The following is a 25,286-nucleotide window of genomic DNA, read 5'->3' on the forward strand; positions in this document are numbered from 1 at the left end:
CAATCGTAACGAAGCTCGGCCAAAGTGTATAACGGGGTGTCCCATATCATCAGTTTTATATTATTGTCAAAACGGAAATTATCCTCCTTCCTTTTCTGTCCTGATGTTGAGAGCAAGACACATACTGCTGCTAAAGGCTTGTGTAACTTTAATATTGAGACTAGGATTACTCACTCGCCTGAATCAAAATTACTTTTACTCCCAGACGAGTTAAAGTGGAAAAAAATCATGAAATAAACTGTAATTTCCCGGAGGAGGTGTTCTCAGAGCATCCATTATACTTTCACTGCGGGTTCAACAAATAACAGTTTACTGAATAAATCTTCACCTGGAAAAATGAATAATAAGCATGCAGCGAAATGCATTTGTTTATAAGGCTTTAGTTGTAAGGACATTTCTGAAGCTGCATTTACATCGGACCTTTGGCGTCATTGCCAGTCACTGATGGGAAAGTGGCAGCGCACCTCTGAGGTTGGGCTTCAACTGCAATGTGACCCAAACCCGCCCGCAGGGAAATGGATCGATTTGGGCGCAAGGATGTTTTTACGCAGAACTTTTTAATCTCCATTAAAGGCAACAGAGAGTAATATCGAGCGGGTTGTAAAACCAGATGCTCCATCTGATACTGTGCACTGCCCGCCAGGCGAGGCAGGATGAAATTGAGCTGTCTCTGCAAAATCCTTCGTCCCAACCCAGTTCCATTTGACAACGAATTGAGTGACGTCCCGTTCTGTGTCAATCCTGGTCTTCAAGGGCTTATGACGTGCTAAATGAGTGGTAGGAGATACTGTGCAGAGATTGACACCACAGAGAAAGTTCTGTGTGGAGGAATATTTTGCAATCACAGATTTGGGGGAAGAGATTGGACTTTGCCAGTGCTGAAACGGGTGATACTGAATGGCAGGTGATACAGGCACCCACTTGCAGTGAAAAGGAGAATCTTTCATGGTGTAAAAGAGGAGATGATTCTCTATCATCCCTTCTGAAAAGAGCAACATTCTGAGTCTAAAATATTACTCCTCCGGGTAAATTTTAATTTCACCGCGTTGGTGATGAGCGATGGAACTGATCACGCACCCAGTATCGAACCAGACTGATGGAAAATCTCCCCGTTGTTGTGCAAGTTACTTTGTTTTGTGAATGTAACATTGTGAACAATGTGGATTCTATGCAGCTGTGAAACAATCTAAATCACATCAATGTTTAATTCACTTAATAATTAGAGTGAAGGGACTTTTAATCATGTTCATTAACTCCTCTCTGAATTTAGTCTGGGCCACTGCATAAATAATGGTGTTGGTGCAGGAACTGAGCCGCTGAAGCAGATACCCTGTTTCTTCCATGATGGTGAAAGGATCGGTGTAATCTGTCTGCAAAAACTGTGAGTCTGTAATTTGTATACAAACGTCATAAATAAGAGTTAACATCCATAACAGTATAAAATTACCAGATATGGCGAGCAGTAAGATGATCGACTTTCTTCGATTCCTCATCTCTGTATCATTGTGTCTCTCACCATTGCTGCCTTGCATTCTCCTGCGGAAAATGTTAGCTGCTAAAATATATCTGATGGTCAAAGCATTGAGGAGGAAAATCAAAACAAATGGAGCAAGTGGGGTTAAAATGCTGTCTAACCAGAAATAGGCCATCCAGGCGGGAGAGGTATAGAAGCTAGACTGAGCAATGCAGAAAAACCAGGTATTGTCAATTATTTCCCGGGGTTCATACATAAAATACATTGGAACATTTTCTAAAAAGCTCAGCCCACAAACTGTCACTATAATGATTGCTGCGGTTCTTTCGGTACAATATTTAATTTTCAAATTTCTGCAACAAATGGCTACAAATCGATCAAAGGTGAAAATCACTGTTAACCAGACTGAGCAATCAATGACAAAATAAACCAGAGAGATATTGATTCTGCAGCTCGAGGTATAGTTCAGGAATGAATATGGGAAATAAATATTGTTGATTGCGTACAGTATAACATCAAATATCATGACAAGGAGATCCGCTACTGCCATGGCAATCAGATAGCGAGAGATGCATTTGGAGAGGCCGCACTTTCCCCGGGAGATAATCACAATTGTCAATAGATTAGCTGCAAGAGAGAAAAAATAAGCGAAAGTTACTCACTATCAGCGTAAGTCAAGGATGAACAGCGCGTCTTAAATCACACCGATTGTCTATTTCTGTTCCTATCGCTCAATCCCTGATTTCTCCACAGCTTGTAGACGCACACATCCTGGCAACACGATTACACTAAAGTCACACTATCTAATTTATTCTGGGAATTAGTTCAAGGAAACAATAAATTGATGTGGCATGAAGTGATTTTCTCCAGATTGCGTCAGTATATATACACATAGCTGCAAATGTTATCACCACCAATTCAGAGAATGCACATAGGGGGATAATGTTAACTCGGGCGATAATGTGCAACAGGCGAAAGCGGATCTGTGTTCTGCTCTCCAACCTGCCGATATTGCTTTTCACTGATTCGCTGGAAGGGAAAATGGGCCGAGCTGTATTTTTGCACTGCATCATTGTCGTGGACAAGCTACACAGTGCAAATAAATTTATTAAAAATAATCTGATTTATATTGACCTGTACTCTAATAATGTGAGGATTCAAAGTGTATTAATCCATCTGCTAGAATTAACAAACACATTGGGGTTCATTTTAACTTTGGGCCATAGTGTAAAATGGACGATATCAAATTAGCTCCCCTTCATACGCCACTTCAAATTGTCCATCCATTGGAGTCAATGGAAGGGAAATCGGGCGAGTACAAAATGGGCGGTCAATTCGAAATTGTTCATTTTTTCATTAATGCCCAGAGTTCAAATAACCCTCATTAAAATCACTACCAAGATGCTATCTAATAGCCGCTTTGCAGGGAAACTGGGACTGGGTAATAAATGTGGCCTTGACAACATCACCCACATCCCAACAACAAGTTAAACAAATTTCGCTCATTAAATGTTGATTGTATTCCTGACGCACATTTCTCAACACCCAGCTTTAAACCTCGTGTTGGTCTCTTCGCTGGACGATACTGTTGGAGTAAGGGATATGCCAAGCCATCGGTTTAGAGACTGTAGTGGTAAACAATTTCCTAAGAACATAAGAACATAAGAACATAAGAAATAGGAGCAGGAGTAGGCCAATCCGCCCCTCGAGCCTGCTCCACCATTCAATAAGATCATGGCTGATCTGATCCTAACTGTCAATCCACTAACACAGAACCATCTCCTGCATCTAACAGAATTAGACACACGAAATAGGAGCAGGATCAGGCTACACAGCCCCTGGGCCCGCTCTGCTACCCACAGGGCCATGACCGATCCGAACATAGACTCATGTCCAAATTCCTGCCCGCTCCCCGTAACCCTTAATTCCCTTTACTTCTAGGAAACTGTCTATTTCTGTTTTAAATTTATGTAATGATGTAGCTTCTACAGCTTTTTGGGGCAGCATATTCCATGGACCTACCACCCTCTGAGTGAAGTAGTTCCTCCTCATCTCAGTTTTGATTGTTTCACTGACACTGTGACCCACAGAGCCTCATGGACACCCAGTGCAGGATTGTTATTGTTCTACCGAGACTGTCCCGTATTGTAGTGCCACAGTTCACGATGTGGCATCTCCTCATTTTGTAGATGAGACGTTGGGTAAAAGTTAAGTTAATTTGCCGAGTGGGAAACTGACCCGACCAGTTTTGCACCACACCCGATTGTACTTCCCATAGACTTCATTAGCTGCGAATTTTCACTTTTATTGCCTGGCAGAAACCGGCTTGTAGCCGTCTGTTTTCCACAGCCCTGGACTTTCATTTTTAATGAACTCAATGTAAACGAATGTCGCGCGAGTTGTAAAATGGGTGGCCAATGCGCTACTTTCTATTTTCCGCACATAACTAAAAGCAGAAATTCACCCAAAATAATCTAAAATCAGACAGGGTGTAATCTGAACTTTGAGCATTGGTGTAAAACGGAGAATTTCCAATTCACCTTCCATTATACACCTCGTCCGATTCCCCTTCCATTGAATTTAATGGAATGGTTGCTATAATTACTGACTGCTTCAACACATCGGAACAGAAACAGATTTTGGGGCAGACTGTGACTTTGTGCGATGGTGTAAAATGGGCGTTAGCGATTCAGCAGCCGGTTTTCCATCTCTCGATTTTTAGTTCAATTGAAGGCAATGGAAATAAAAACCAGGAGAGATGTAAAGCAGACGGTTCATTCCCTGTCACCCGCTTCACACCATCGTACAACGTCAAGATCTACCCCAATGCTGCTAGAAGGCAAGAGCAATAATACTGTTAGCCATCAGTAAGTAAGCAAATAACAATTGATCACACTGACTTACCAGGAATACCAATCGCTGCAAGAATGGGGTAGAAAATTGCTTCTATCTGCATGATGATTGGCCATCCCATTTTCTAGGAGCGGGCGTTCTTGCTGGCTGGTCTGTTTCAGCAATGGATGAAATGGCTTCTCAGCAACCATTGTTTTATACCTGAGTGAGAGCACATGGGGACAATCAGGTTACCCAATTACCGACGTTAGTCACAGTCATTGAACAAACAGGTTAGGCAGCTTCCCTTACTCTAATCACCAGAGAGGAGGGGACTGTTTCACAATCACAGTTTCCAGCAGCATAGCAGAAATATTAAAGGCTAGAATTTGACGTTGATTTATGTAGAAAAGAAACTATTTTAGGAAGTGTCTTTGTGCAGTGTTGGTGTAGATCCTTGCTGGACAACACACACGAGTAAAGCATGTCACACATTTCCAATGATGTATTGAAGAGTTTAATGACATAGGTGTGCTATTGATGCTAGTTTAGCACTATCTTCGTTTTATCCAGGCACTTGTCTTTACTTCTTCCAATATGCTCCAATAAGCACCATGAGGTATCATGGAAATCAATTTACCAACATTTTTCCATCAAAATTGGGGAGTAGGAACTATCTGTTGGGAATGCCTTGTGTAAACTCGGCCATGAATACTACCTGATTCTCTCTCCATTAAAATGAATGCCTGGAATTTTGTGGCAGCTCAGCCCGAATTTAGCAGGAGCGCTGCCCGCGGAGAAAGGCCTGGCATCTGAAGACATGTCCATTACACTGACTGGGCTAAAATCCTTCCTGAGCGGCAGCGCAAAACAGGTGATAGCAAATCAGCAGTGCAATGTATAATCCGCCTGATTTTCTTTCCCATTGATTTCGGTGGGAAAGGAAACGTAGCAGAGTGTGAAACGGACCACCGATTCACTGTCACCATATTCGCACCACTGCTTGCCACACATTCCAGCGCCCGTGTTCGACTTGGAATTGGACACTGCGAGGGTTGAAGGCGGAGAGATAAATCCATTAGAAGGGCATTTGGATGTTTTATTGCTGTTCATGAAGCCCCAGCAGCACATTGAGCGGCTCGTACATAAATCTATAATGCTGAATAGAGGGAGGCCCGAATATTACTGCAGTAAGGGCCAAGGACCTGTTGGAAGCTGCATGCTGCCCTAAATCCTCATTCGCTGGACAGTGAGCTCAGTTCATATAAAACCCCGTGCGATGAACTTGGAATCCAAAGGAGAGACAAGCCCTGATGAACTATCACTCTCTCTGTTCAATGGCGCTGGAGGCACAGGGAATGGATTTATTATTGCTTTATTTTCAGTACACCCTTTTCAACGGGTGCTCAGCATCGCTAGGTGAAAGTTTGAAGTATAGGAGGGATAGGTGCTCCCGTACACGTTCTTTTTTCAGCTCTGGAGAAGTGGGCAATTCGGTTAAGTTGCAAATGTTTGTTATATATCAATGTATTGAGGAGGTGGTCGTGTTTGGACCTATGAAATCCCTGGTGATGGTGCGCCCACAGTGGGGTAGGGAATTGTGGAATGCTGATATATGTCCAAATCAGAATAATGTATGACTTGGATGGGTGATGGATTCCTACAACGTTGATGCTGTTGTTCCTCTTGGAGGCTGAGGTTGAATGGGACGAAGCTGCTGTAATAGTAACCTTGGTAAGTTGTTGCAGAGCATCCCGTAGATCATATGCACTGCAGCAACAGGACGCTGATGACGGAGGAGTGCATATTGAGTCCAATGAGAGCGGCAAAGAGGGAACAGCTCTGTCTTGGATGGTGTAGATCTGCTTAAATGTGATTACAGCGGCACCCGTACAGGCAAGAACTCCAACTTGTGTTTATATAGCACCTTAAATATTGTAAAAACAGGCGCTCTACAGGAGTGTTATGGGGAAAAAATCGATATAAGGAGATATTAGGACAGTGGACCAAAGGTTTGGCCAGCGAGGTCGGTTTTAAGGAGCGTTTTAAAAGAGGAGAGTAAGGAGCAGAGGCGTAAAAGTTACCTGGTGAATTATAGAGCTGAGACCCTAGTCAGCTGAAGGCGGGGCCGCCAATGTTGGAGTGATTAAAATCGCGATGCGCAAGAGGCCAGAGTTGGAGGAGGACAAAGATCTCGGAGGGTTGCAGGGCTGGTGGATGTTACAGCGATAGGGAGGTACTAAGCCTTGGAGGGATTCCAACACAAGGACGAGCTTATTACAATGGAGATGTTGCCGGACCAGGAGTCACTGTAGTGTCACCACGAGCAACGTGGTGATGGGTGCACGGGATTGGTGCAAGTGAGGACGACTCAATTCAGGATACACCCTCTGTCCTGCTCTTATAACCTCGGTGTTAATCTGTCATTCCTACTCACCTTCTGATCAATGCTAACGCCCAGGATGTGTATGAAGGAGGACTCAGTGATGGTCGCATTTTTAAAGGTCAGCAGAGCGTGGCTTGTCTTTCCCTTGTTGCATTTACGTGGCACATATGATGCCTGCCCCTTGTCCTTGTATACCTGAAGGTTATCCAGGTCCCATTGTAGGGTGGCAAAGTCTGATTCATTATTACAGAAGTTTATAACAATGGAAAGGAAACTCGGGCAGGATGCATAACTGACAGGCGATCCGCTACCACATGTTAGGAGTCCCCGCCAAAGTTGAATTTCTCACCCACCATTTCTCTTTGCTTTTGCGGACGATGATCCGTAAAGCTGCGAATATTTTACCTAATCCTCTTTTGTTTCCATTCGGTGCACATCACCCTCCAGACACGACATGTTTATTCTGTCAGTGATATTTGCAGATAGAGGTATATGTGGAAGAGCAGCAAAAAGTAACTGACTAAGCAGTGGGCCAAGTCCCTTTGCCTGATTTAGACGTTATTATTGCGGTGGCGTGTGATTTTATTGTTGTAACTTGACATGTACTCTTGAGCCTTGTCTTAATTTACTGAGTGCATCCAGGTGTTTCATTGTTGGCCACAACAAGCAGAGGTCTGACATGCCTAATATTCTCTTTACTGAGGTGCAGGCCCCTCTCCAGTCTATCGATTCGATGGGCAACACTGAGCATTACTATTTGATATGGGCGCTGTGAAGGGGAGGATATGCCAAGTGATATTGTACTTGCCTCAATGCCCCAACAATAAGTTACTGAGAGCTCTTGTTCCAGGGGTTCATCTTCAACAGCATGCAGTCCAAACTACCCAAATATTACCTTGTTTTGGGAAATTCAACCGTCTTCGATATATCTCGGTCTCATCAATGCACCCAGTAACTAAAGATACGTCTCCAAACCTTCCATACATCTCGCTGCATTGAGAGATATTGGAAGCAGGATACAGTGCTGTGACTTGCACTTCCATTTAGATAATATGAAGAAAGGAACAATGAAGGACAGGCGAAGGCCTTCTGGTCCATTTCCACTTTCCCATACGATTGTGATACCTCTTGTATCGTGAGAAATATTCCGGGAAATTCATCTCCGACGCATCTAGGTGAGCGAAGCTAATTCTGTTGATCGCTCTGACCCTGAATTTGCTGAAGTACCTACCTTTTATAAGAGGTGACATCCGCCCCAACCAGAAACATGTTCAGTCCATTTGAGTCCTTATTCTCATTCACAACTGGACAAAGTAATTTCATATAATATTATTATTAAGCTGTAAAAATATACAGCAGCTGACTTGTTGGTTGCAGTGTTAATTTGCTATTATTGAGAATTATATTCCAGTATGTAATCCATAACTACAATTAATGACAATTAAAGCTTCACTGTAAAATGGAGGTAACTGAATTGGTATCATTACAGCCCTAAAGCCCTGATTTTATCCTACCCGGCTGGAAAGAAATCGGCTGGACCTCCCGTTTTGCACCTTGCCTGACTTTACTTTCTATTGCCGCCCACCTCCCAGGCTCTGGAAAGGCCTCTCTCAATCCCTTCTTTCTCTCTCCTTAATATCCACCACATCGATGAAACTTTCAGATTCTCCTCTGAAAATCTCCTTCTGTGGCTCTTGGTTATTATTTTTGTTTAAGCCTCTGTCAAGTCTCTCAGATGCTTTATCTACTTTAGAGGCTCTATGTAAAGATAAGTTGTGGGTGTCCTAAAATATATTCTCTTTTCCCCAAAGCGGATGCAGTATTGCACACAGATTAGCAAAGAATAACGTGTATTATCGAGTCGTACTGCAGCTGAAGGTCATCCTCCTTTATATGTGCGGTGTGATTAAGTGAAATATCAACATATGCATTGAAATGAATGGAGTAATTTAGCTCTGGGCGATGTTGTAAAATGGACGATATCGACTTGGCTGCCCTTCACAGGCCCGCCCGCTTTCCCCTTTGATTGACTTCAAACGAAAGGGAAATTGACCGTGGTTTATAATCGTTGGTTAAATTCATGTCATCCTTTTTACAAGACATTTCTGGATGTCAAGGCATTCAACTGCTCCTAATGTTTATCATTTGTTTTCCTTATAAGATTTAATGAGGAAGCTAAAAGTAAAGCCTGTAAATAATTTTTGAGTTCGTTAAATTGCTTTCTGCAGTTTTACAGTCATTGTAAAGGTGAGGTCATCAACTAAGCAGCTTAAAACCAAACTCCATCCATTGCTGAGAATGTGGCATTGGGGATTTCGTCACAGTGTATTATGAAATGCAAGGCACGGGGGACGGAGCTGTAGGAATGAAATATGTGGGTCAAGCCACGTAGGTTGTCACTTGAGGTAACAATGTTAGAGATTGGGAAACGTCTGTGTCTTCACGTCTAATGTTTGAAAATTGTCCTTATACATTTTCTAGTAAAAATGGATTAGCATAGACTCCTTTCAGCTGAAATTTATTTGACAACAATTATTTATTTGCTTGTATAAATCATATCTATGACTTTAAGTGCATCTTAGCTCGAGTTTTATTTTATATTAGATTGAATGCAGCACATTTTATAAATACACAGGACACGTTAAACAACAAATAAATGCACAGGAGTTAAATAAAACGAAAGGGGGAGTTGTGACAAATTTACAGTTACAGGATGATGCCTTGTTTTAAAACTATTCGAATTCTTTCAAATCACTGTTTCATTAACTTATCTTCCAGTTAGTCTGAAGCTGCTGTTGTGATAGCTGGGTCCACCCTCAAGGTTTCTTCTCAACGTTTGCGCTGCCAAGAAGTAATTAACCACTTCCTTCTATTCTCTCAAGTCATTAAACTTGAATATTTACTGATCAATATTTTGCGTAGTTGCAATGCTCAATGTAAAGACAACACATTCTATTAGAGTTATTTATAAATTTCAGGAGTCACGTTGGCTGCCTCAGGTTTTTAAAAAAATCAAATTTAATTGTTTACAGCAGATGTCAGGGGAATATCATCAGATATCAGAGTCTGGAGTCAAGATGGAGAATGATTAGCGTCTCAATGACGCGGTTTTAACCAATTCAGTTCCCCATCTCAGCTTGCAAGACAGAGTGCTCGAGGCGGGAGGTTTCGGAGTTCCCTCCGAAAGTAACTGCAATCGCTACTGTCTCTGCTGCAAAACCACCAAGCCTGTGCATCATTTGTTTGCAAAAACAAAAGGTATTGATAGATGTTGCTGTTCAAGCACACGAAAAGGGTAAACTTATGAATATAGGTTTCCCATGTAAGGACGGGATAATCAAATTTTACTATAGGAAAGAGGCCAGCATAGGCAGTTCCTGCACAGCGTGAATTAATCTTGGGACAGAGGAACCATTATTTCCAATGCCACGTGAGATTTGAGCGTGTGCACACTATTTGTACTGCATAACCTATGCTCAGCTTGAATAGATATAATTTATTTAATTGTGCGAAGTCATTACCAACTTAATTAACTTAATTATTGCAATCAGGTGCGTTTAAACATATTCTTCAATGCTTCTCTGAATTTCCACTGGAACACTGATAAATAAACCGATTTTGCAGAGACTCAAAGTTCTAATCTTAATATTCAGTGGCCTAGAAATTCAGTCTGGACACTTTTGGGGCGCTAAAGTCGGGCGTTCGCTAAAGTTAGCGCCCGCCGGAAAGTGTAGGCCACTTCGCAAAAATTCAGTAAATTTGGCCAAGAGTTTGGGCGAGCACTGAAACTGGCATTGCAATGCTATCTTCAGGCGCTAAGCCGGAGATGCGGCCTGATAACGCCGAGGCCGGGCGCAGCGCAGGTGCGGTCATGTTTTGATTGACAGCAGACACCCTGACGCCGGCCTGCTCTTAAAGGGGGAAGGGGCGACTTTGACTGCTGCCACGCCCTGCATAGTGGAGCCCTGCAGCTAGGCCTCAACACTGCTGGTGGGCCAAAATAGCGCCTGAAGCCATGGAGAGGGCCCGTGAATGAGCGCAGTGCTTCTCAGAGCATGCTCTGAGGGTGCTGGTTGATGGTGTGGAAAACAAAAGAGAGATCTTGTGCCCGGACAGTGGCAAGAAGGCTCCCAGGAGGCAGTACAGGAAAGCCTGGAAGAAAATCGCCCGCAGGTTGTCATCCACCTGCGATGTCCCCAGGAGTGCGGACCAATGCCGGAAGAAGTACAACGACCTCACTCGGTTGGTGAAGGTGAGTACCCTTTCCAGTGTCCTCCTCATCCCTGCATGTGCACCTCACATTATGGGCAAAGGGACCTCAAAGGCCTAATGGGCAGCCCTCCTCCCGCAGCTATGGCACTGGCATGATCATCAATAGCACTTTCTGCACTTAACACACTGGCCAAGCTATTCGACCATGGGAGGCAGTGCACACAGCAACAGGGCAACACACTGGCCAAGCTATTCGACCATGGGAGGCAGTGCACACAGCAGCAGGGCACCACACTGGCCAAGCTATTCCACCATGGGAGGCAGTGCACACAGCAACAGGGCACCACACTGTACTTACAGGCCGTCCTTTCTCTTGCAGGCCAAGCTGGCGCGGAATTTGAGGAGCCAGTCTGTCACCGGTGGAGGCCGTCCCGAGTACCAGGTGCTCAGTGAGCTGGAGGAGAGCGTGGCTCAACTCATGCATGGCCGGGTGACTGGCCCTGTTGCCATCGGAGATGCGGACCCTGTACTGGGACCCACTGGTAAGGACATGACCGATTGGACCTCTCTCGTTGCCCTTGCGCTTCAGATCTACATCCTTTCCCACTGTCCAACAAATGCGCATAATGCCACCACTCAGGCCTCCCTCGCTGATGCCCTGTCCTCACTCTAAAGCTACTCTTGTGCCTTCCTGCTTTCAGCAGGTGAGGAGGAGGTGGTCCCTCAAGCTCAGTGTGCCAGGCCCTTGGAGGAGGAGGAAGACAAGGACCAGGAGGAAGGCGGCTCATCGGGGGAACCCTCATCCGTGCCAGGGGATGGCAATGGAGGGGAGAAGTCTGGCCTGCAGGAGAGCCAGGTGGAAGTGTTGCAGGGGAGGGCAGTTCATGGGCCCAGTGGTGTTGATGCACGCGGGAAGGGTCGGGCAGCACGACGGCCTTCTCCCCAGAGGGAGAGTCCGCCCTCCAGTCCGGAGATGGTCCTCGCCCAGGAGGTGTGCCTCCTCGATGAAATGTCGGCGGCGTCGGAGCGGCGCCACCAGGAGTTCATGGGGGTTGTGCAACAGATGCCTCAGGCCATTGAGTCCCTGGCTCATATTGTGGTCGCTTTCGGCGAATCACAGGCCAGGGGGGGTCAAACAACTCGCGACAGTGCATGACAGGGGTGTCCAGCAACTCACGGCAGCGCAGGACGCGAGTCGCGAGTACATGAGTGGTGCCGTCCAGACACTGGCAGAGCTGATGCGGGCACATACCAGGGCAGTTCGGGCACTCACTTCTGCCACACTCGCTGTGGCGTGGAAGCATTGCCAGGGCACCCGCCGCCCTGCTGCAGCACAGCAGTCTGGCCTCCACCAGCTTGCTGTGCTTGCTGCACTGCCAGCCCGGCCGAGTGCCAGTGTCTCTGGCGAACAGCGCGCGCCTGCCATCAGCCAGCTTGCCCCCACTGGTGAAGCCGACACTGCCACTCCCCCAGCCAAGGTGCGAGGAGCTGCTGCTGAGACTGGTGCTGGCCAGCCACAGCTGCAGCAGTCACCAGCCGGCCCCTCCCGTGCCGGGCCTCGTCTAGGCCGACGCCCAAGGGCATCTGCCAACACGCATTGTCGCCCTCATGAGCCTTCCCCCAGCCTTGCCACAGCCACAGGGCCCAGGTTGAGGCAGAGCAGCAGGTCGGGCAGGGGCCGGAGAAGCCTGTCTAAGGACTCGCCCTCTCGGCACACCCAGTAGAGTGTGGTGATAGCGGTTTTTTTTATATGGGGGGGCTTGTGTTCTGGGGGGGGATTATTTTGGTAAGGCCGAAGATCAAGGCATTTTTTGTTTTTATGGGGGTGTTTGTGTTGTGGAGGGGGGGGCTTATTTTTGTAAGGCCGATGATGAAGGCCATTTGGATGGGCAAGTTTTGTTAGTCCTCCCCAGGTTTTGGGAGCGACAGATGTTTTTGACTTTTTTGGGGGTCTTGTCTGTTTTTCTGTTTCATGTGGGAAGAGCCCTGAGTTTGTGAAATAAAGCTTTTTATTTATTCAGCATGTCCAGGTGTCATGTTTCAAGTGGTTGTTGCGTTAACCGGCTGAGGGCTTGCGGAGCGGCTGCCTTCAGGTGCGTTCATTGCCACAGGCCATTCCCTGACAGGGGGCCTAGAAGTGTCATTCAATAAGCCACCGGCGGACGGCACTTGGACCTTGTGGCTCCCTCCTGGGCTGGTACTCCTCCTCCTCCTCCTCCTCATGGTCCTCCTGCTCGTCATCCTGAGGTGGTGGTGCAATGTCAGGTGGCAGTGCCTGAGTCCTGCGGATAGCCAGGTTGTGCAGCATGCAGCACACGACGATGAACTGGGAGACTCTATCCGGCGAATACTGTAGAGATCCGCCGGAACGATCCAGGAAGCGGAACCATTGCTTGAGGATGCCTATCGTTTGCTCTATGATGTTCCTTGTGGCTTGATGGCTTTCGTTGCATGCCTCCTCCGCTGGGGTCCTGGGCGCGCGGAGCGGGGTCATGAGCCATGTACACAAAGGGTAGCCCTTGTCCCCGATAAGCCATCCCCTTGGTGGAGGCTGTGCCTCGAACATGTCAGCCACAGTAGTCTGGCGCAGGATAAATGCATCGTGGCTGCTTCCTGGAAAGCGGGCATTGACAGCTAGGATGCGCTGCCTGTGGTCACACACCAGCTGTACATTGAGGGAATGGTAGCCCTTCCGGTTGTGGTAATCCTCGGCATTGTCGATAGGTGCCCGCATAGCCACATCCGTGCAGTCAATGGCGCCCTGCACCATGGGGAAGCCCGCGATCCTGCCAAATCCGACTGCACGCTGCGCCTGCCTCTGTATGGTCATGGGGAAGGAGATGACTTGGTGTCTCCTCACGAAAAGTGCATCGGTGACCTGCCGGATGCAGCGATGCGCGGCGAACTGGGAGATGTTCGCTATGTCCCCAGCAGCGGCTTGGAAGGAGCCGCTTGCATAAAAGTTCAGAGCTACCGTGACCTTCACTTCCACCGAGAGAGGCGTCCTGCACATCAGCTGTGGACGCAGATCTCTATGAAGCAGCTGGCAGATTTCTGCAACCACCTCCCTTCTGAAGCACAGCCTCTTAACACAATGCGCCGCAGTCATGGTGAGATAGGACACCTGCTGCCGGTATTGCCTGAGTGGGTAAGGCCTACGTTGCCGACGCCTGATGGCCCCTCTGCCTCTAGGCATGGCTGGCCCTCTCTCACATCGTCTGCGAGCCCTTCGCACATAATGCTGCAACTGAAGGTTGCACCCCCATACAGCCCCCATAATAAAGTTGCAAAGAGTGAAATCACAATGAATCAAATGTCAAAGCTCTGGCAAGAAGCCAAAAATACCTCTCCTGTGTTGTCCCAAATCAGTAAGCTCTGTCCCTTGGTCTCTGTCCAGAAATCCAAAGCAGTAAAGTCATTGCAGCAAAATGGCTGGGCTTTATAGGTCAGTGTAAGTGCCCTTTAATTAGCGCTCCCCGAGGCCCACAGGGCCTCTGTTGCATTCCACTTCACAGTTCTTAACAGCGCCACGCCCACATTGGGCGGGCGCCACTGAATTTCCGGTTTGGGGCGCATAAACAGCGTTGCATGACAAAATGACGTCATAAGCTGTGCGCGCAGCTGAGCGGGCGCAAACACTTTGCGCCAGCGCTAAATGTCAACTGAATTTGGGCGTAGGCGCAGATCGGTCTGCGCCCAGGCGCTAAGTGCCTAGCGCTGGAAATATACCCCTCTTATGGCGTTAACGGCTGGCGAACGCAACTGAATTTCTAGGCCAGTGTCTTCTATGATGTTGAGAGGATCAGAATAATTTGTCGCTAAGTTTGATAATCTGTAAATTGCACACTGATCTAATATAGGAAAGTTAACCTCCACAAAAGTATAAAAGAACAAGAGCAATAAGTAAAATGAAGGATTTTCTTCGGTTCGCCATTTTTGAATCATTGTGATTGTCACCATTATTGTTTCCTCAGAAACTTCTCCTCATTCTATTGGCCAGTGCAATGTGCCTGTTGGTCGGAGCATTGAGTGGTGAAATAAACACAAATTCAATAAATGGGGTTAATATGGTTTGCAACCCGGAAAATGCATCCCATATGGGTACGGACCAACAGCTTGATGTTACATAGCAGGACCACCTCTTATCATCGCAAGTTCCATTTGGCAATTTAAAGGGAATAGTGGCACGGATTATCACAGGTTGTCCTTTACTGAATAACTGAAATTATGTTCACAGGAAGTAACTGCTTATAATAAATTACTTCCAGCCTTGACCTAGGAGGCAGGTCAAACATTTGTGTTTCCAAATACCTTTCAGGCCACCAATCGTCAAAAACACAAGAAAAACAAAGTTAATATCCTGGCTACTCTGGCTGCCCTTTCGAACAAAGGCTCTAGTCATTTCAAGATGTAAGCATTACATGCAATGGAGCTTTAAACAAACATAAGAAACGGACAAATGGGCCAATCTTCATTTTCGGCAGAAAGCGGATCTTTTATACCCGCTGATTTCCATTTTCATTGAAGTCAAGGAACAGAAAATGGGCAAGAGTGAAAAATTGCAACCACATTTCTATTGAATGATTTCCGCTACCGCTAACAGATTAATTCACACCTTTGGATGTTAATGTAAATGGAGGATATCAAAGTCGCCAGCATTACATTGAAGTCTTTAAAGAGAAATCAGCTGGCATACTTAATAGGAAGTCAATTCCGTACTGTCCATTTTACACCAATGCCCAATGTTAACTCAGCACTTACTTCGGGAAAAGGCTCTGTGTCAGCAATTATAGCTTGTTATTCGCACATTATTGCATCATGCTGGAAATGTAACAAAAAATAATAAGCTCCTAGGGAATCATTATATCAGATGAGCACCCGCTCCAATTCAAAATTTGTTATAAATAAACTCCATTAAATTTAACTTAATATGGCCAGTGGGAAATTTACGATATCGGATTTGCCGCCCCTTTACATTGCATTGGAAGTAAAATTGGGTATGGTGTAAAACACACCTGGCCAGTTAGTTTAAAACCGGTTGAATTGTTTCCCATGTGTTTAATTAATAATGTTATGATTCTGTTTTGGAATGAAATCAATGTAAAAATAATTTTGCATTTAATTGATCATGAAGGTAATTTCAACTTCCTTTATTGGGTAGGAAAGATAAGAACATAAGAACAGAGGGAAATAGAATCCGGAATAGGTCATTTGGACTTTCGAGCCTGCTCCACCATTCAATAACAAAGTGGCTGATCTTGTACCTCATCTCCACTTTCCGGCACTATCGCCATACCCCTTGATTCCCTTAATATTCAAAAATCTATCGCTCTCTATCTTGAATATACTCAACGACTGAGCCTCCACAGTCCTCTGGGGTTGAAAATTGCAAGGATTCGCCAACATCTGAGTGAAAACATTCTCCTCACCTCAGTCCTAAGTGGCCGATCCCTTATTCTGAGACAGTCACCCCTGGTTCTAGACTCTCCAGCCAGGGGAACATCCTCCCTGCATCTACCTTGTCAAGTCCTGTATGAATTTTGTATGTTTCAATGAGATCACCTCTCATTCTTCTAAACTGTAGAGAATATAGGCCGAGTCCACTCAATCTCTCCTTATAGGATAATTCCCCCATCCCAGGAACCACTGTGGTGAACCTTTGTTGCACCCCTTCTATGGCAAGTAAATCATTCTTTGGGTAAGGAGGACAAAACTGTACATAGTACTCCAGGTGTGATCTCACCAGGGCCCTAAATTATTGAAGTAAGTTGTCTTTACTCTTATACTCAAGTCCTCTTTTTAATAACGGCCAACATATTATTTGCTTTCCTAATTGCTTGCTGTACCTGCATATTAACTTTCAGTGATTCGTGTACAAGGACACCCAATTCCTTCTGAACACCAACATGTCCCAGTTTCTCAACATTTAAAAAATACTCTGCTGTTCTATTAATCCTACCAAAGTGGATAACTTCACATTTCTCCACTTTATAGTCCATTTGCCATGTTCTTGCCCATTCACTTAACATGTCTATATCCCCGAGACACTTCCTTGCATCCATCTTAGAACTAACATTCCCACCCAGCTTTGTATCTTCAGCAAACTACGATATATTACATTTGGTCCTCTCATCGGAACCTTTGATGTAGATTGTGAAAAGCTGATCCCTAAGCATTGATCCTTACGGCACCGCATCAGTTATAGCGTGCCAAACATAAAATGACCCGTTTATTCCTACACTCTGTTTTCTGTCCATTAACAAATCCTCTGTCCATGCTAGTATATTACCACCAATCACATGAGCCCTAATGTTGTTTAATAACCTCTTGTGTTGCACTGCATCGAATGCCTTCTTAAAATCTACATACACCACATCCACTTGTTTCCCCCTTAACTAGCCTGCTAGTTACAACCTAAAAGAACTCGATCAGATTAGTCAAACACGATTTCCCTTCCATAAATCCGTGCTGAATCTGCCCAATCCTATTATTATTTTCTAAATGCCCTGTTACCACATAATTAATAATAGATTCTACCATTTCACTACCACTAACTGATTGTAACTAGTCTGTAGTTCGCCGTTTTCTCTCTCCCTCCTTCCTTAAATAATGGTGTTACATATGCTATCTTCCAATCGAGGGAAGCATTCTAGAATCTATGGAATTTTGGAAAAGACAAGCATTGCATTCACTATACCTATAGCCACCTCTTTCAAAACCCGAGGATAGAGGCCATCAACTCCAGGGGATTTATCAGCATTCGGTCCCGTTAATTTCTCCAGTACATTTTTTTACTACTACTAATTTCTTTCAGTTCTTCATTCTCACTAGACCCTTATTTCTCCACTATTTCTGGGACGATTTTTGCGTCAACTTCCGTGAAAACACACAAAGTGCTGGATTGTCATTGAGGAGGCGGGTAGGAGGTGGGACTACAACTTTCGGGGTTGTAGTCCCGCCTCCATCGAGTTCTAGCCAACCCACGTGATTTTGACTTGATTGACCTTGTTGAGCCCGCCCACCGGGCTCAGCAGGAAAATTAAGTGCCACCCGGCAACAGGTGACGTCACAGAATGATATTTCATCTGTCAAGACCTTTTGACAGATGAATATAAGCTCTGATATCTGTTTGAAGCTGTCAAACACGGACAATCTGTACTCAATGTTAATTCCTTTCTGTCAGGATGATTTAGAAATCTCCCCTAAACATAAAGCTGAATGCTGGAACTTTTGACAGCTCGCAGCCATTCAGCTTTCTGTGCCAGTGAGATGAGGGACGCCTGGGTCCTGAAGGAAGGAAGGCTGTAAAGGTAAGTACATGTAAGTAAAACTTCTTTAAACACTTTACACTTACCAAACACACTTCCCTCTGCCCGCATGCACCAAACACTCACCTGGACACCGGACATCTTGACCCCTCCAAGCCCTTCATCCCGCCGGCCCACCTTGCTATCTTGGTGTGATTTGGAGCTGTCAGGAATCTCACATTTTACCAATGAAAATAGGGATTAGGCTAAAAGCTGCCTGTTAACTACTTGTTAACAGGCAGTTAATTGGCACTAATATCCTTCCCGCCTCGGGGAGCCGAGTCCCAGTGCGGTCCAGGTACCTGCCTCCTTTGAAACTGGCATGGATGCGGGTTCGGGGCGGGATGGGTTCGTGCCCCCGATTTCGGGATTTTAACAGCCCACACGCCTCCAATCCTGCCTCCACGGCCAATGAAAATCCTGCCCAATGTATTTGTTTATTATCTCTGCCATTTCCTTGTTCCCCATTATAATTTCTCTTGTCTCAGCCTGTAAAGGACCCACATTTACTGAGTGATATCGGATGGGCCGCCTATTCTGCACTTCATCCGATTTCCCTTTGCATTGACTTGGATTTTATCTGCAGGAGGTTGTAGAAACATTCCTTTGTGATGCCTCACTGCATGAATCCAAACTGACCTGTTCTATCTCCTCCTCATAACACAGGAATAGCGGGATTCCCATTGGGAAGTGCATGTGCCCAGTCGAATGTACATTCTGCAGAGCTGAATAAGAGGAGCACTAAAAGTCCAGACAGAACCTCCAGAGAACCAAACACTTAAAATCAACAGGCAGGTAAAGTAACAGCAAACCTCAGCTGTAGAAAACATAACGGCTTGCTCAATGTGGGGTGGTTTCAGGGAATCAGTCTGCAGGGAATATCAACCTTATATAGAGCTTGTGACAAATGCGATCGCGTTTGGGGCATATTTTGTGGAGAATGGGAGCCCTGTTGACTTTGGGTGATAATGGCCCAGAAATTCGGTTCGGAGGCTTCCCGCAGGTGCAAGCCTCCAACCTGCACTTACCTAGTGCGCCAGCCGTTGTGCTGTGGGCCAGTGTGGGATTCCAAACCTGGGCATCCTCCAACTGCCGGCGCGCAGTGCTTGCGTATACCAGGGATGCAGTTAGTTCAAAGCGTCCCCTGGGATCATGTGGGCCATGGAGAGCCAATGGCATAAGGGAATGCCCATTCATAAATTTGACAGGAAGAGCTGTCAAAACCATAAATACAAATCAGCCCCAAAACATAACTAAAACATCAAATAAATAAAAAAAATCACATTTTAAAAATAACTATAAATTACATGAAATAACTGTTCTAAACAATAATTTAAAATTTTGAAAACATTAATTGCAGTTTTTAACAGGGCTAAAAATAAACTAACCTTTCTATAAAGTATTTGAAACTAACAAACCTCTGGAAAAAATGTTTTAATTTTACTTAATTCACCACTTACCTTGTAAAAAGCATGCCCTGGAACTGCTTTTTAAAAGTGTAACTCCTGGAGCTTACCCTCCCAGAAAAACCTGCAAAAAAAACTTAAGTTCCAGGTGCACGCGCTGCCTGTCCGGCGCATGCGTTCGACTTGTGAACCCTTTCCTTTAAGGAAACGGAAGTTCCGGTTTCCCGTGCATGCACAGTGCATGCACGAAACTGGCACTTTCTTTGGGCCTACGCATGAGTACCCTGCGCATACTCACCTGTGGGGACCCGAATTTCTGGTCCAATGTAAAATGAGTGATATCGAATTCATGCGAATTACATGTCCTGCCCGATTTCCTTTCCATCCACTTCAGCAGAAAGGGAAATCGGGCCTTGTGTATAATGGGTGGCGAACCCCATATCGCTTATTTCACGCTGTGGCCCAAAGTTAAAGTTACCCCACAATGCACGGGGTATCCACCCGTGCTTTCCCTATTTCAAGACATACAGATGCCTTACAGGAGGAAGTAGACGCGGGGCCATCGCTGCTCCATTTTACCAAGTCTTTGGCACTAAAGGGACCCTAATTCAGAATATAATCCAGCCTCCTGGTGATAAGTATAACTTTGGCTTCAATGAAATGAAGTTTTGGGAGGCATGTATAATGGGCGGCCCATCCGATATCATTCCTTTTGCACTAGCGCTGATAGTCGAAACCGTCTGCTTGGGGGAGAAATTCAATTGGTTTGCGCCTCCCATTAGCACATTAAAAGGGCGCTAAAGGGGCACAAAGCAACTAGCATCCGTGTGCAGTGTTGTTTGTGCAGCTCACGAAATTAACGAGACATTTTGTGGCGGCCCTAAACAATACCACCACGATCTCATGCGTCGGCAGACTGTGACATCATGCAATGCCCCGGTAGCTGCCCAGACTGGATATTGAGTGGCGCCCCATGCCTCACCGACTGCCGCTAGCAACGACAGGTTGAGGGGAGCGTTTTGCAGTCAGGAGGGGACTGGGGGAGTGCTATTTAAAGGTGACCGCTTCCTGCCTTTTTGTGTTGGTAACATTTTTGCACCATGTATTCTGAGAGAGAGACAGTCTTCTGGAGAGATTCAACACTGTGTGAAGGAGTTTTGGGTAGTGAGCAGCACTTTGCAGGTTAATTTTGGTTTGCCCTTGTATCGATTTAGAAGAGACTGTGGGGGCTGCACTCTGAGCTCATTCACTGGGCCTCTTCATTGTTCTTTCCAGCAGATTTGATGTACAGATCTCTCCAGGCTGAGATTCAAGGCTGCAATGAGCAGGATGTGGATGGAGAGCAAGTTCAACACTCCCCTTTAAGACTACACTCCGGTCTGCAGTCTGAATTTGTTTATGCTTTTTGCTTCCATTGAATGTTCTGTCTGGTTAACTGTCACTTTCACCCTCGATCGATTAGTCGCCATTTGTTGCCCAAAAATAAGCAACCAATATTGCACCGAAAAAACAGGTGGTGGTTGCAGCAACGATATGGGGGATGAGCATTTGGGAAAATTCCCAATATACTTTACGTTTGAACCTCATGCAATAGTTGACAATACTTCATGGTTCTGCGATTTGAAATCAAGCCTCTATACTGTTCCTGTATTGGTTACATTCTTATGGCTTAACGCAGCTTTAATGCCTTTTATTCCATTGCTTTTGATTCCGATATTCAATGGTCTCACCATCAGGCACATTCTGCTGACAAGTAGAATCAGGAGGGGTCTCCGGAGCAGTGACAGTGACCCAGAGATGGACAACTGCAGGAAATCCATCGTTTTACTGCTGGTCATATCTGGCAGTTTCATCCTGTTTTGGACGGTAACTTTTATTCATTATATATGTGTACAAATTATGGATATTCAGTACTTTCACGCAGATTACAGTAATCCGTTCACCACCATGGAACGAACTGGATATATGCTGCAACATTTGAGTTCCTGCACCAACACCATTATTTTTGCAGTGTCCCAGACTAAATTCAGAGAGGAGTTAAAGAATCTGTTTAAATATCCCTTTGTCTCCAACTACTGAGTTATGGAAATAATTGAAAGGTCTGAGTCTAACCAGTACTGACTACAAAGAATTGAGACTCGCTTCCATCTTATTGCAACAACACGGGTAGCAGCTGATCAGCCGCCAGTTATTCGCCCAACACGATATTATTATTGGTAGAGTTTAATGGAAAGGAAAGTCGGGCGGGTGTGTAATGAGCGGCCGACCTTCTCCCGCCTGTTTTGCACCGCGCCTGAAGGTGCATTTCACCCCCGGTCCTACCTCTGGCGGCGGCGAGCTCAATGGAAGGACAAGCGGGCGGCGTTTATAAACAACAGCCGATCCAATTCTCCCCGTTTTACTCCACTCCGAAGTAGAAACTTCGCTTAAAATATTCCCCACATCTATTTGCAGTTCTGTGACATTTTAACTTTCAACTTGACTTTCTGGAGAAGATTTTCAATTTGCCGCTGGAGCCTGAAACCGGGTTTTCAGATTGTCCCCCGTGATAGGAACCGTCTTATTCTCATTCCCATTGTAACCATAGGGTTAGCAGCAGAGATCCCGGGCCTGCATTTGCGGTCGGAGGCCTCCGAAGTTCAATAAAGCTACGCACCTACCAGAATCCACGGAGACTCGCATTAATGGGCATCTTCCCGTATGCCTGTCTGGAGGCCCACGTATCGCAGTGGCGCAGGCGGTTCGCAAACGTCCCTGGGATCACTTGGGCCAGCCCAATCAATCAGAAAGAGGATTCTCATAAGGCTTATGCAGATTCCATTTAATTACAGAACCCCGATAAGTTTAGTAGGAATCACCGAAAATCACATGTACGCAAAGTTGAAATTTAAAAAATCGTTACATGATTAAAATGTATTAAAATACAATTTAATTAAACATTTAAAACAAAAATGTAATTCTTTTGAAAAATAAATGTAAACATTTTTAAGGGGCCAAAAATGAACTTATTTCACAGCTTTATGAATGTTAAAACTATTCAAACAAATGATTTCAATATTTATTTTTACCCTTATGCTGGTAAAAGAAGACTTTTCGCCTGCTTTTACCAGTCATACGAGTTTCATAAGCATTCGCTGGGCAAGAGCTGGGCAAATAGCCAACTCTCCGCCCACCAATGTTCATTTCATGTGCATGATTCTTGACAGATCACAAGTTCAGGGTTTTCGCGCATGCGCAGTCCATGTGTAAACCTGGAACTTGCGGGGCACTAACGGCCACGTACACACCACGTACGCAGTCATAGGCTACAGAACATCCAGGCTATTATACTGGCCTCGCTCCCTTTAGTTACAGAGGGAGAAGTGGCCTCGGGATTCGCTCCGGACCACTGTTTTGGCAATGCTGCTAGCGAAATGTGAGTGTGTAGACAGGGTCGGGCTCGGCTGTGTTTTCAGTAATTGAAGTGTTTCCACAGTCACTGTTCCTGCTCACAAGTGGAGACTGTTTAACTGAGGCCAATGTCGGAGCCAAGCCTTCAGGAGGAGGGTAGAAAATTGAAAATGAAATCAAGTTTATGCTAATTAGGAATGTATCAATATTGACAAAACTTCTTTTTAAAATCTACAGCGTGCCTTTATGCCGCACAGCTGTTACGGCCCAGTAATTCGGGTCCCAACACGTGAGTACAGACGGAGACCCACGCGTGAACCCGATGGAAGTGCCGGATTCTTGCATGCACAGCGCATGCGCGGGAAACCGGCAACACCGGACCTCTGAACGAAGGGGTTCAGAGTTCAGACGCGTGCGCGCGGGAGTCTGCGCGTGCGCTTTGAACTTAAGGTTTTTATACAGGTGTTTCCGTGAGGGTAAGTCTTTAGTTTTTAGAAACGTAAAAACCAGGCGTAAGGACTGCATTTTAAAAGGTAAGCAGTCAAATAATTAAAGTTAGAAATTTTTTTCCACAGGTCTATTATTTTTAAAGAATTTACATTCAGGTAAGTCTATTTTTAGATCCGATTTCTTGAAAAAAGATTATTTCAGAAATTTGAATAATTGTTTAAAATAGTTTTTTAAAGGTATTAATAGTTCATTTAATTATTGGGATGATTTTTTAAACTTTTATTTGAAGTTTAAGTACTGTTTTGGGCGCCCGGAGTTTTCATGAGTTTGACAGTTTTGACTATCAAACTCATTAATGAACTTTTGGAACCTCCGATTGGTTGCCCAGCGCTCACGTGATCCCAGCTAGCTCATCGAACTAACTACGCCACTGGATCACGCAAGCACAGCGCGCCGGGAGCTGGAGCGGGCCACAGACCGAAAATCCATGCAGGCCCAGGCCTCAAATGTCGGCGCGCCATTTAAGTGTAGGTCGGGGCCTTGCACCCGTGGGAAGCCTCCGACCCGAATTTCTGGGCCAAGTAATATCTAAAGTGCGAGCTTGTGCAATTGTAGATTGGATTTGACAATGTTCCTTCAATGTTAAGCAAGTTAGTAATATTCTAATAAAGTGACTGAAACTTAAGCCAGGGGTGAAATGTTTATGCCAATTGAATTGTAGCAGTAATAAAACAATTGATTGAAGATGATTATTCCAGCATCTTCTTGGATCCAATGCAAGTCTCGCGTCTGAAACTCTCAGGTTCTGGTTAAACAACATTATAATCTAGGGAGTGAAACACAAATGTTAGAAAATCCAGAGATGATCATGCAGAGCACAGTACAGAGATTGTAGTGACTTGTTCATTAACTTTTCATGGTTCTTCCCCTTACAGGTAGCTCAGTGGCAGTTAGATTAGTGCACAGAAGCAGCGGGCCTAAAGGGCAGTCGATTCTCACTGCCTTCGCCCGGAGTAAACAGAGCAAATGTCCTCCAAATGGGGACGGTAGCCTTATCCTCCCATTAACGTTGTGAAGGCTCCAATCAGTTCCACAGGTGATGGAACTGAAGAGACTTGCTTGTACTGCCGGGCTGCAGAGTCAGTATCGCCCAATTAGAACTATGAACCACGACACATTTATACCACCATGGATGTCATTGTAACTGTTGGCGTTAATGTAAACAGACGATATCGGATCGGGTATCTGTTCTACACCTCCCAAATTGTCCTTTCCGTGAAGTCAATGGAAAGGAAAGTTGGGAGAGGTGTGTAACGGGCGCTTAATCCAATAACGCCTGTTTTACATTATCTCCAAATCTGAAAATGACTCCCAATGACTCTGCACCCTGTCATGCCCCTATGAAGGTGCCATGACCGCAGTAGAAACGGACAATATTTGCCCTAATGATGCACTCTGGGAACTCAATCTGACGGAAGGTGTTTAACACCTGGGAGTTCTGGTCCGCTTTGTAATCTTCTGATTATATTTCCACCTTTTACCTTAATGCCACCGGAAACCATTTATATCACAACCTTAGATTTGGTTTGAAGGAATATTCTGGAAGAGGCAGTCTCCCTCTACGTCACCTGGTAGTCAGGTGGGGTCCTGAGTCTGGATTTACACTGAAACATCCGGCGTTAGGGATCCTAAGGCTGCAGTATGAATGTGGCTTATTGGAAGAGAAAGTAAACGCTCCAATGCGAAATCAGGAAGGTTATTAAACCTCTATCACTGGAAGCGGATTCCACAGCCTCACAACCCTCTGTGAAAAGAATCGTCACCTACCC

The 25,286-nt window shown here is 45.3% G+C and overlaps 1 pseudogene; it reads right to left on the bottom strand.

Annotated features, from left to right (window-relative positions):
• Nucleotides 1–3,025: 3,025 nt before the first annotated feature.
• LOC147095610 (class I histocompatibility antigen, F10 alpha chain-like) overlaps nt 3,026–25,286 on the bottom strand; it is a 43,250-nt pseudogene continuing 20,989 nt past the window's right edge.

This window comes from Somniosus microcephalus, unplaced genomic scaffold (genome assembly GCF_052327205.1).
Source record: "Somniosus microcephalus isolate GS21.2 unplaced genomic scaffold, FLI_Smic_1.0 unresolved_chr1, whole genome shotgun sequence".
Taxonomy (NCBI): domain Eukaryota; kingdom Metazoa; phylum Chordata; class Chondrichthyes; order Squaliformes; family Somniosidae; genus Somniosus; species Somniosus microcephalus.